Here is a 14,452-nt window from a genome sequence, read left to right as displayed (position 1 = left end):
ATCTTCTTGGAGGTTAACCGCGTCCTCAGCAGATGACAGCCTCATGCAGATCCTAGTATCATCCGCAAAGGATGATACGGTGCTGTGGTGTATATCTCTGTATACATACATATATATATATATATATATATATATATATATATATATATATATATATATATATATATATATATATATATATATATATATATACATATGCCGTGCCGAATAGGCAGAACTTGCGATCTTAGCTTAAATAACAACGCACATCTTGACATATAGGACAAGCGAAAATTTGTGTATGTAATAATTTCTCCAAAAACATTCTTAACGTAACGAAAAAAATATATTTCATTGTGTTTGTTTAGTATTAAATTACTGTAAAAGTATTTAAAATATATTTAGTAGGATTAGGCTAAAATAAATTGCGCTTGTTATAATAAGGTTAGGTAAGTTTTCTAAGATTCTTTTAGTGCAAAATTAAAATTTTTGACATTAACATTAATGAAAAAAAATATATCTTTAAACGTATAAGAGAAATTTTTAGAAAGGACTTAATTTTAAATGAGTTCTTGCTAATTGACCAGTTTTACATATTCGGCACGACATACGTATATATATATATATATATATATATATATATATGTATGTATATATATATATATATATATATATATATATATATATATATATATATATATATATATATATATATATATATATGTGTGTGTGTGTGTGTGTGTGTGTGTGTGTGTGTGTGTGAAAATTATCAGATCCTTTTCAGGAACCTTGGAATGGGTTATAGAACTTTGGTCAAAGGTCATTCACGTATGCCAATCGTTGATTGGTTCTTGCCCTTGTTGCTGTACAATAAAATAAAAATAATACACAAAAAAACTTTCATAGCAGATTAAAACTTATGACGATATTTAAGTCAAACTTTACCATTAAACGTTAAAACTTTGAAGGTAAAAAAAAAAATGAAATAAAAATTAAAAAATAAATAACTCCGGCAATCAGTTCTGGTCTGTCCACCTTCCTTCTCCCTGGTGACACAAATACCCAAAAACCCAGTTGATAAACATCTTTAATGCTCTCACCCTGGGTCTAAAAACTCTTTTTTTTTTTTTTAACATTTTTTATTAACTTGAAATTTTCAGAAAATACATCCGGAATATCTGATGTGAAATATTTTTGGGGAGGCAGTGTAGCTGTACCAGCGTATCCTCAGTACACGTGTCTCCCACCATCAGACACTGTTACACGACCCACAACACTGAAACGTCAACAGGCGTCATACGTATCCAGACGTCATGATAACTTGAAATACGATACCTGTTGTTCCACTCATCACTCATCACCCACAGCACCTCACACACTGCACCTCACACACTGCACCTCACCCACTGCACCTCACACACTCGCACCACACACACTGCACCTCACACACTCGCACCACACACAGTGCTAGACAACTGTGAAAATCATAGGACGAAATCTCTAGAGAGTGAGAAGAGCAGAAGCAGCATCCTCAATGAGACGTGCTAGAGGAAACTTCATATTTCCTCTCTTTAATGAGAATATACAGCTGAGAAGGTGAATGAATCTTGCTTTGTAAGAAAGATAAACTACTCATGGCACGCACCACAAATTTATTTTTAGTATACGCAATAATTGAAAGGAAGAAATGAAGACAATCTCCATATTGAATGAAAGCCTAGAAACCAAGAACAATGTACATGAGACGGGTATGATGATGAATAACAGAGGAACACAAAAAAGTATTCCTTGAACTAGAGAAAGAAAATAGAGAGACACAAGATTATATGCACAGCATTATAACCTGGAAAACCCAGTAAATGCTGAAGGAAAGTAGGCAGCCTGGAAAACCCACAAAAGGATAGCAAGAAAAGCCCACTGAATAATGATTTAAGCTAGATTCAGTGCGCCAGAAAAAGAGAGAGAAAATGTGAAGATAGTGTACCAAGAGCACCTGCAGCTATGGAACAGAATGCTAGATAGATATATATCAGGTGTTCAGATAGGCTGAAAAAGGATAAATGTCACTTTGGTATAGAGTGCAGATATTCTTACCAGTAAATGTGGAATTCATCATTAGTAATCACACACTCTTACGGCAGTCTACGTTCTCTAAAATTCGATGTAAAGAGAACAGAGCGAGATAAAACTACATATCAAGAGGACGAAGACATAGTAAATAATTAAAATAAAATTTATTAAGGGGAGAGAAATACCATCTATGGTTAAAAGGAAAAAACACAATAAAAGAACACTGAGAATACAGAGACATAGAAATGGAACACAGTGAACAGGTTCTGTAGATTCCAAGGCCAAACAAACATGTCACATAACAGACAGTGGTAGGGAGGTCAGAAATATATACACCAAAATCAACATCACGTGATGACAAAGTAGCAATGGTGAAAGCTAGCTCACCGACTACGTACTAGAGAGCTAATGAAGCTTTGTAAAACAAAGTTTGCTTAGCCCTACTGATACTAGAATGCACTCGAAATTAAACTGCACCGGATTTGATCTTCACGAAGAATGAAGAACTAATCAGAAACAGACATAACAATGACAAATACAGAATATATTCTGATCACAACAACTTAGAAATACAAGTAAGTCTAAATTCAAGGCGTAAAACTCCAGTAATAATGTACGAGAAGGGATGTTCCGTGAAACATTAAGCTTCAGTAAATAGAGAATGAATATTACAAACCCAGGTAATTAATGGCCTGTGAGATTTGGTCTTAATGGGAATTGGAGCAAACAGTCTCAGCAGTAGACTATAATGTATATTTGCCTTCACCCACTATATACAGGTATGTGCACTATGTATAATATGTACAGATAGAATAAAAAGTGTACACCACAGTGACAGATGACAAAGCAAAGCCAGAGAGAGTGCACCGTACTCAACCAGCAGGTAGGCAAGTCTGCCAATGCTTACCGCATTTGAACCACGTTGGTTCAGCTTTGGCAGGCTTGCCTGTCTTTGGTCATTGACTCAAGATATTGATTTAACAATGGGTGCTCTGTCGGTCATTAAGCCCTTAGCACCCGGTTTGCTGGTTGGGAGTCAGCCTATATGGGAGTGTGAAATACGCAGGACTAGGCCTCCACCTCCATGGGTAGCGTGCTACCATGGAACTTAACAATAAAGGAATTCCTTTCCTCTCAACCGTCCATCTCATTCGACAGGGCTCAACTTTTCTCGGGACTCAATACTGTATCCCAGAGCGGGATAGCAGACAGTAGGGCTAGCATTGATTCAAGACACCTGTGGACGGCACCAGAATGTCCCCTCACAAAAAAAAAAAAAAAAAAAAAAAAAAAAAAAAAACAAAAAAAAAAAAAAAAAAAAAAAATATATATATATAAAGGGTAAAAAAGAACTAATCTACCCATATGGTCCCTAACACAGTAAGACAAGAGAGAGAGGGGTGGGTGGATTGCATTTTCTTGGACTGTAAGAAGGCGTTTGACACAGTTCCACACAAGAGATTGGTGCAAAAACTGGAGGACCAAGCAGGGATAACAGGGAAGGCACTACAATGGATCAGGGAATACTTGTCAGGAAGACAGCAGCGAGTCATGGTACGTGGCGAGGTGTCAGAGTGGGCACCTGTGACCAGCGGGGTCCCGCAGGGGTCAGTGCTGTTTCTGGTATTTGTGAACGACATGACGGAAGGAATAGACTCTGAGGTGTCCCTGCTTGCAGATGACGTGAAGTTGATGAGAAGAATTCACTCGATCGAAGACCAGGCAGAACTACAAAGGGATCTGGACAGGCTGCAGACCTGGTCCAGCAATTGGCTCCTGGACTTCAATCCCACCAAGTGCAAAGTCATGAAGATTGGGGAAGGGCAAAGAAGACCGCAGACGGGGCCAGAGACTACAAACCTCACTCAAGGAAAAAGATCTTGGGGTTAGTATAACACCAGGCACATCTCCTGAAGCGCACATCAACCAAATAACTGCTGCAGCATATGGGCACCTGGCAAACCTCAGAACAGCATTCCGACATCTTAATAAGGAATCATTCAGGACCCTGTACACCGTGTACGTTAGGCCCATATTGGAGTATGCGGCACCAGTTTGGAACCCACACCTAGCCAAGCACGTGAAGAAACTAGAGAAAGTGCAAAGGTTTGCAACAAGACTAGTCCCAGAGCTAAGAGGTATGTCCTACGAGGAGAGGTTAAGGGAAATCAACCTGACGACACTGGAGGACAGGAGAGATAGGGGGGACATGATAACGACATACAAAATACTGAGAGGAATTGACAAGGTGGACAAAGACAGGATGTTCCAGAGATTGGACACAGTAACAAGGGGACACAGTTGGAAGCTGAAGACACAGATGAATCACAGGGATGTTAGGAAGTATTTCTTCAGCCACAGAGTAGTCAGTAAGTGGAATAGTTTGGGAAGCGATGTAGTGGAGGCAGGATCCATACATAGCTTTAAGCAGAGGTATGATAAAGCTCACGGCTCAGGGAGAGTGACCTAGTAGCGATCAGTGAAGAGGCGGGGCCAGGAGCTCGGACTCGACCCCCGCAACCTCAACTAGGTGAGTACAACTAGGTGAGTACATCCTAACCTAAAGTCAAAGTGAATCAGCCAGCCCACTTTCTTTTCCGGCAATATGTAGGACTCTAAGTTGCAGCTTGAGACTCTGTCTCATCAGATGTGTGTTGTGGTTTTTCATGGTGTTGAGATAGACAAGTGGATTGTGATCGCTGTAGACTGTGACCACTTGGGATGATTGCCCCAATAGACCTCGAAATGTTCCAATGCAAGTATCAGAGCGAGGGCTTCTTTCTCTACGGCGGCATAAGCCCTTTGGTGACGTTCACACTCGGCAGAGAAGTAAGTGACAGGCTGAAACCACTCTTCCCCAGATTTTTGTAGGAGTACTGCCCCTACCCCTGACTTGCATACGTCAATCTGTAATACAAAAGATTTTGAAAAATCAGGAGACAGGAGAATGGTTGCAGTACAAAGTAGCCGTTTGGCTTTGTTAAATGATTCTTGACTCTCTGGGGTCGATTGAAATTTTTTTTTTCTGACTGGTAAGTGAGGTTAAGGGCCTACAACATCTGCGAAGTTCTTACAGAATCATCTGTAGAAACCTACCATCCATAAGAAATGCTGGAGGGATTTCCTATCGTGAGTTACTGAGTAATTCTTAATGCAAAAATTATAGCAAATTAAAGGGCTACTTTACCACTACCTACTTCATGGTCCCATAAAAGTGATAGTAGACTGGCCAAAGTATGACTTACACAAATTAACAGTTAACTGGAAATTCTTAAACTTCTCAAAGAGAGCTTTAAGTCGAGAAACTACTACCATTTCGTCCAGATAAGATGCCGTGCCTTCAAGTCCTTTAATAGCCTGATGGATCAACTTCTGGAACATTGCCGGTGAGTTCTAAATTCCGAATGGGATCACTGTAGTGACCTCCTGGAATTATGAAAGCAGAGATTTCCTTCGTCTTATCTGTCAAAAGTACCTGATAGTAACCTTTAAGGAGGTTTTGTTTAGAAACAAAAGTAGCCTTACCCACAAAGTCCACTACATCATCCAAACTTGGTCGAGGGTAAGCATCTGGAATAGTGACCTCATTCACCTTACGGTAGTCTGTACACATTCGAAAACCTCCATCAGACTTCTTAACAAGGATGCACGGTGAAGCCCATAGACTAGATAACTCCTCCGCTAATCCATGTTCTAACAGAAATACTACCTCCTGTTGAAGTAGCCTTCGTTTTTTAATTTTTACGAGACATCCGAAAATATGTAAGGGTAAGTTTGTAAGAGGGCAGTTAGACTTATTATTTGTTTTTTAGACAGCCCCAACATTAAATGGCTAGGGTCCTTTATGACAGAATTAGGAAGCTTAACCTGAATTTCAAAAATGACGTGCAAGGAATCAGGGTCGTCTACAGAGATAGAGGACAGAGTCATTACTGGGACTTTATGTGGGCTATTAAATGTTTTAATCTGATTTATGTGGTAAATTTCACTTTTTGTCGGAGCTACCACATAATTTACATCAGAGATTTTACTTATGATTTGCACTGGTCCCATGAATCTAGCTTTTAAGGTGTGGCCAGATACAGGTTATTGTACCAGCACCTTGTCTCCTGGATTGAAGTAGCGAAACTTTGAGTTTCTGCCATACCTCTGTTTCATAGTGTTTTGAGCAGGTTTTAAGTTAGCCTTAGCCAACTGACGGACCACCTGCAGCCCTGAAGAAGGGTTGTAGATCAGGGTTGCAGAAGATGCCTGCTATGCAGGCGTCTTCTCTCATCCATCCTTCCTTGAGCACTCGCAGAGAACCATGTACATTGTGCTCGAAGATTAGCTCAAATGGACTGTACCCTGTTGATTCCTGCATGGTTTCTCTCATTGCAAGCAAAAACAGAGGAAGTGATTCATCCCAGTCTGATGAAATCTTTCCAAGGGGCCTTGGGATTGAGGATGATAGGCAGTGGATAGTTTACGAATTATACCTAGCCTAGTTAAAGCTTCTCTAAAAGCTTTGGCTGTAGAGTTAGTACCCTGGTAACTCTGGATAGACTTTGGAATGCCAAAGTAAGATATATATTTAGTTATGGCTTTAAGAATGGCTTTAGTGTTTATACTGCACATTGAGACTGCTTCTGGATACATAGTAGTTTTATCCATGATAGTAAGTAAGTACTGGTTCCCTGACACGGATTTTGGTAATGGTCTCACACAATCAATGATTTGCTCTGCAAATGGTTCTCCACCTGTAGGTATGGGATGAAGTGGTGCAGGTTTAATGGGGTGTCCAGGTTTACCTACAAGAGCACATCTGGCCAAATTTTTGGCCAGTAAAACTCTTTCAATATCCTATACAGAATTTTTTTAATTCCCAATTGACCTCTTAAAGAGGAATTGTTGGCTATGTTCAAAATTTATGACCTAAGTTTCTTAGGAACTACCAGTAAATTGACCTCATAAAGAGGAATTGTTGGCTATGTTCAAAATTTATGACCTAAGTTTCTTAGGAACTACCAGTAAATTGACCTCATAAAGAGGAATTGTTGGCTTTGTTCAAAATTTATGACCTAAGTTTCTTAGGAACTACCAGTAAATTGACCTCATAAAGAGGAATTGTTGGCTTTGTTCAAAATTTATGACCTAAGTTTCTTAGGAACTACCAGTCTATTTAATTTTGGGCTTTCCCCTACTTCTTTACCAGTCTCTGTGCATAGCAGTAGGTTGTGTTAAATTTTACATTTGACTGGGTGATGTGAGGGGGATTCACCCATGGCTGCCTGAAAAGCGAAGCTTAAGGAAGGATATCTTCGCTGTTCTCCCCGGAAGGACAGTCCCTCGGGCACAGAAACAGAGATATCTGGCAATCCTGCAACCCTGAAATAGGAAAGCTTGGTCTGAGACCTTTTACTAAATTTACGAGGCTCTGGCCAGTTTTCCTCATAAAGCAAATTGTCTAGTCCTAGATCTGAGCCGTCCAAGTATGGGTCAGCATTCTCGACAGACATCCCTTGGGATTTTGCCTGAGTTATGGCCAACATCAGAGAAGAATTAATCACAATAGGTTCTGGACATTTTGTCAAATTGAGAATGTTATTACCCAGCAATAACACAGCATCTTTCATAGGGAATCCCTCAGAAACATATACAGTCAAATATCCTGTATAATATTTACTCTGCACATATATCTTATGGAAAGGGACAGACAATACAGCTCCTCCAAATGCTTCAAAGAGAACAGATGAATGCAATGACATCTTGTCAGAAAGGGTGAGTACTTCCTCTCTTATAAGGGAACAATAAGCCCCGGTATTTCTAAAAGTGATTGCTTCAATTTTTTCCATTCTCCTCAAGAGAAATGTGGCAAGTACTGTAGTATGGGGCCATACCACATTCAAATTCTTTCTGGTTCATCTCAGAAGGGAGAATGTTGATTTTTTTTAAGGGTTGGGGCTTAACTGGGCAGTTGGATCTTACATGGCCTGGTTTATGACAATGGTAACAAATAAGGTCATACTTTAAATTGGCTCCCTGCTGATTTTGTGGCTGGCTCCACTCTGTGTACTGTTGTCGTTGTTGACAATGTTGACGATGAGTTTAGTGTTGTCGCTCACCAGGGTGACCATGAGTTTGATGTCATTACTCACCAGACAACTTAGCTGACTGCCGTCATTGTTCGTTTTCATCCTACCACTTTGTCCTCCAGTCAGGGATTTGTCCATGATGATATCCATTCATGCCAGGCTGTTGGGAAGAAAGATTAGACCGTTAGATCTAAAAGCGGTTAGCCTCAAAAGAGGCAACCAGTCTGGCTGCTTCTAATGCAGTGGTCAACGAATGATCTTCAAGAAAGACTAACCTCTGGTCCAACAATTTCCAGCAGGTTTTCCACCAAAAGTAACCGAACTAAGTCAGTGAAGTTTGCAACACCACTTGCCTTGTACCAATTTGAGAAATTATTTGACTACTACCTTAGAAAGTCTACATGACACTGACCCAGCTGACGCTTGCACGATTTGAATTCCCTCCTGTGCTTAGTGGGAATACACTGATATGCCCCAAGAACCTTTGTTTTAACAATCCAATAATCAGCAACTTCTTCATTATTTAAAACAGCTGTGAACTCTTGTGCTTTGCTGTACAATGATGTATGCACCAGTTCTGCCCAATGCTCCCCAGGCCACCTCAGTGCTCGAGCCTGGTTTTCAGATGCTTTGAAAAACTGTTCAGGCTCAGATTCAACAAAGTAAGGTACTAACAGAACTGCTTTTTACACTCTAAAGTTGTCACCAACAATCCAGTTAAATTGCCTCCTCTCCTTTTCTCTATCAAACTCTTCTTTAGCAAATGCTCGCCACTCTCTGGTTGTTTTGAGATTGAATTTAGCTAACTCAAGTGCCAATGAAGTTGACTCACCCTGAGACAAACCCGAGGCACCACCTGCTTCACGAGACTGCTGGTCTGGACCGATTGCTCTGGTGTTAGCCCTCCCACATTACAAAGAGTCCTAAGAGGAGATCGGCGATTAATAGCTCCTATAACAGGAGATACCTCAGCATGGTGCACCATAGTTGCTTCAACCTTTAATTATGTATAAACTGTATAGTCCTTGTGGCTTAGCGCTTCTTTTTGATTATAATAATTTAATTATGTATGAATAATGTCACGAAGCTGTGCAGCAGTAAGAGTTCATTGGTGTTCTATGCCAATGGAACGAGCAATTCGCCAGCAGTGCTGTAGAGATAGTTTGGGCAGATTTAAGAGAGTATAGTCAGACACCAACCACCTAACCTGTCTTGGTGGCATAACACACTATAATATGCTATTTGCCGTGCATGTAACAAGCAGCATTAGCACAGTACAATTTGCAGGATACACACACAGTAGCAAGACTGACAGGCAATACAAAAGGCATTAGCGATGCAATCTGAACAATACCAAGACCAGCTCCCAGACAGGCCCCCATATTATGAACACATGTAATAAATGGCCTATGAGACCTGGTCATATATGTACACAATGTACAATATGCACAAATTAGATAATAAGTGAACACCACGGTGACAAATGGCAAAGCAGAAGCCAGAAAGAGTGTACCATACTCCACCAGCAGGTAGGCAAGTCTGGCAATGCTTGCTGCAAGTAAACCATGTTGCTTTGGCATTGGCGGGCTTGCCTGTGATTGGTCAATGAACCAAGTTACTGATTCAACGACGGGTACCCTATCGATCGTTAAACCCTTAGCACCCGGTTCACTTGTTGGGAGACAGCCTATATGGAAGTGTGACATACGCAGAATAAATTGTAACATACTCTTTGCATGCCACAATAAACAACAAAACAACAATATAAAGAAAGAGCTTTCAGTCATACCTTGGGAAACATTCATGAACACACAAAGCTCTTCCAGTGCTCAGAAAAGTTGAACACAGAAGCACACAAAGTCTACAGGTTAAAACCGTGAATGTATCACAACTACGAAAAGAAAGTCTTAGCTGAGAATTACCGAACTGGAACAAGAACTTAAGCTTTCGTACCAGACATAAGAAGCACAAAGAGAACAAAACGTCATCCAGGATACTGCAAGACACCCCAGATTTTCTTATACAAAATCTGTGTTAAGAATTTCCTGTAGAACTGGACCGAAAATCACAAGAGGTTCATACACAGACGATGAAAAAGAAATGAATGAATTTCTAAAAAATCATATGATGCATATTCATGTGGAGAATGCAGGATGCTTTTCATTACTTCTTAAGGCCACACAGATAATATAACTGATATAATCACTAATCCCGTAGAATTCAGAAAAGAAATAGAAAACGTGCAAACTCGGGCAGCACTTTGACAGGTTTCATGGAAATCTTTATTTATAAATTAATGCAAAATACCTCTAGTACGTGTACTAAATATCCTGACAGTCGAGCGCTAACCAACAAATACTGACTAGTAGCTCTAACATCGCACATCATAAAAGTCTTTGTAATGAGATGCCAAATTACTTATTTTATAGAACAGCACAACCTGCTTAACCCAGAATATCATGGCTTTAGATCCAAAACATCATGTTTTTTTAAACAACTAAATCACTATCACTGAATTCTGGAGGCATTGAAAGAAAACCAAAAGGAAAATGTTGTATGCACGATTTCGCAAGGCATTTGACTAATACCATCACTGGATGATTACAAATAAAATGAAAGCACATTAGTAAAGTAAAAAAAACTCTGTACCCCAAGGCACAGTTCTGGTACCTTTACTGATTCTTAATCTTATAGCGGACATAGATAAAAATGCCCAGTACAGTCTCGTATCATCATTTGAGGACTTTACCTAAATAAACATAAAAGTCACTTCCGCAGAAGACAGATAAAATGCAAGATATAATCCAAATCTTTCAGTAGACAGTGGAAAATAACGTAACGTTCAGTGGTGACAATGTTCAACTGCACAGATATGGAAAAAATATAAGAAATCAAAATAAGACACTGTATACAAAATGCAAGATCATTTAGTGAAGCATGTGAAGAATCTAGACGTAATTATGTCTGGAAAGTCAGGAAAATGACAGGATGTATATTGAGAACTGTCAAAATAAGGAACATGATGCCAATGAGGACACTATTGAAATCACTTTTCCACTTTCTCTCTCTTAGAGAATTGTCCAGTGCTGGCGGCTCTGATCAGAACAGGAGAGATATCGAGCTGGAACAGATGCAGAGATCATTTACAGCCTTCACAGAGCCAGTAAATCATTTATTTTGCTAGAATTGGCTCAGATTTCTAAATATGAATTCGCTGGAGAGGAGGAGAGAAAAATGCATGATAATATATACGGTAAAAATATATGATGGCCTATTTCAAAATCTATACACTGCTATAACAACTATATTGGCGTGAAAGGTTGCGAGGAAATGTAAATAAAAATGAAAGCTAGGAGCGCTGTTGGTACAATATGAAAACATTGTATCAACATCCGTGGGACGAGACTATTAACATCTTGCTAGACGATATCAGAAACACTGCAGGAACAAGTGTAGAAGTCCTCAAGAGGAAACTTGACAAGAACCTTCTCCAAATGCAGGAACAACCAGATTGTGATAAATATGTGTATCAGCAACAGCCTGGTTGACCAGACTTGTCTGGCATAGGTATGGGCGGTAGTAGGAAACTTCTCGTAATCCATGAAAGGTATATCAAACGTATGTCACTAGAAGGTATCTATTCAGCATATTTAATTATATGTAATAATGGAAAGTAATAGAAAAACCAGACGTCCTCAACAGGAATATAAAACACGAATTGTACAAAACCTCAAAGGTAATCCATAAGAATTCTTCAAATACATCAGAGGTAAAATAAAAAAGGTGAAAAATCAACCATAGGAATGGAAGAATTACTAACAACTGAGACACAGCTTCAACCTTGATTTTACAAAACACCTGCAGCAGCAGAATATCCACAAATCAGCAGACCAGACGAACTGTCTGCTGGAGATATGAAAGAATCCAGGTACCAAATCTTTTACTCGTTAACGATATTTATCAAATCATCAAAAGAAAGTGAGGAGCCAAAAGACTAGAAACTTGTGAATGTTAATCCGATGTTTAAAAAAAAAGTTGATAAGACTTGTGACATCATCTGTCATACTGTCAGCTTAATGTAAATTTTAATTAAGTAAATGGAGACTGACTGTATCAGGGACAAGAAAATTAATTTTCTAGAAAATAATAAACATGTAATCCGAAATAAGTATTTATTCTGAAATTAAAATCAATGCCTAACTTCATCGACTTTTTCAATTATAGATATATAAACTGGGATGGAAAAGTCCTTACAGATACAGCGTATCTAAATTTCCCAAAGGCATAAAACATGATGACCCCATTGGCGAGTGTTGGCCAAAAGAAAGACACAATTTTTGTGAGAAATGTTTCATATCTATATAAATGACTGGGTCACAAGCAGGAAATAATATTTAGTGCAGAACGGAGAATTATCTAAGTGATACCTGGTACCTCAGAGATCGGTTTCTGGTCTGATCCTCTTCACAGTGTATATAAATTATCTCGAAACAGGGCTAACATATAAAATAGTAAAATTTGCTCATTGTATAAAATTGGAGAAAAGTGCAACTTCCAAAGCATATTGTCGTAGACTCAAGCGTCATCTGGACGTGAAGATGCTGTGGTAGATGTTTAGGATGAGTTTCGTACTTAATAAATGTAAAGTAACTTATTTTTAATGTAATTATATCAAACACGAATACATAATGTATGACAACAAAATAACCAAAACTAAAGAAGAAAATGACCTTGGATTAATCATAAACAATGAATTCACAAGGACTGAACAATGAGTCTCTGCAAACAGCTAAGTTAACAGAATGATGAGTTTCATTACTGACAACTTTGAGTACAAACATCAAATACCTTATTGACTCTGTAATGCATTTATTAGACCGCATCTTGAATACGCCTTCCAGATTTATTTTCCTAATTACCTAAAAGATGGCATGATAAGATGTTATAGAAATATTTTCTCCTGTTTTCATGCCTGAAGTGGGCGAAGGGAGTGGAGGGTTAGGAGAGAGCCTTATGCTTCTCTATACTTAATGCATATTCCTGGATAATAAACGATAGTTTCTAACATAGAATGAAGTAGATAGTGAGAAGAATAAGTGAAAACATATAAATTGTGGAATTTTATGAGAGGAAATGTTGGTGCTATTGGCATCATTCAGAAAAACTTTCTTTTTGTGTGATAATGATGATTATTTAAGAATCTATGTAGTGAGTAGGTACATTGCATCATAATTATATTATAACCAACTAAGTGATCATTAGTGAAGTGCATTTATATAATAATTGGTAGAGATCAGGGTCAGTGAAGGAAGGAGGAAAGAAACTCTGTTGGGGAGATAGGGGAGGTGCAATTTTTTTTAGGAGTGATAAAAAAGGAAATTTGAAAAATTATGGAAAAAATGTCTCTTTACCAAGAAATAGTGCATAATTCTGGCAACATGTTGATGTAATTAGCTTGTTTCTATCATATTTCTAGGTATGGTTTCCCAAAACTATATTTTTTTTTGTTCTTGCTGTCATCAAAAAGACATGATGGCAATTAGTGTTTTTCCCCCCACCATAAATTACGATTTTTATGATTGTTTCATTCTAAATACAATACATTGCAAATTCTCTGAGGACTCCATTCAAATTCAGGGAGTGATAACAGCTCAGTCACCTGTGGGCTGTCAACGTGTGTTGAGGTAACATGCTGAAATGTGGCGCGGCATGACCATAGAGTTTTACAGAAAACATACTGTACATATAACTCGGGAATAAGTTATTGACATTATTTTCCTGTTTTGGCGAAAGTATTTATAGGAGTGTCATGATGTTTGCACATGTTATTGAGTAATGATGGTTCTAATAGCATGTAAAGGGGATCTGCGACATGTTTTACTGCTTTGGTTTTGTTGATTTTTTTCCCCAAAAAATCATTAAAAAAAATAATAAGCTTCAGCATTTTTTATTATGGAATCTATTGACATTTTCGCTCAAATGGAGCTAGTACCAAGATTATCTAGCTCTTATCTTTCATTTCATGTCAACTAGATCATTGTACATCTTATCAATTTTGTAGATAAAGGAGAGTTTTATGCCCTATTGAATAGGGTACTATTTATTTTTTTCTATCTATCTTTTAAGGCAAAAAGTCACTATAAATCACTGTAAAAATTTCATTGAAGCTGAGCTTCACCCCCTCCACTAACCCCCCCTCCTCATCTTAAGGACAGTGGATCATCCTCAGGCTGCGGTCCTCATAGGCCAGCGGGCCAGGAAAAAACATTACAAGCCTAGCTACCTACATTCTACCTGGAGTTCGTTCCGAGGGTCAACGTCCCTGCAAC

This window comes from Cherax quadricarinatus, chromosome 22, assembly GCF_038502225.1.
Source record: "Cherax quadricarinatus isolate ZL_2023a chromosome 22, ASM3850222v1, whole genome shotgun sequence".
NCBI lineage: Eukaryota > Metazoa > Arthropoda > Malacostraca > Decapoda > Parastacidae > Cherax > Cherax quadricarinatus.
The sequence above is the reverse complement of the archived record's forward strand: the minus strand, read 5'-3'. Positions refer to the sequence as shown.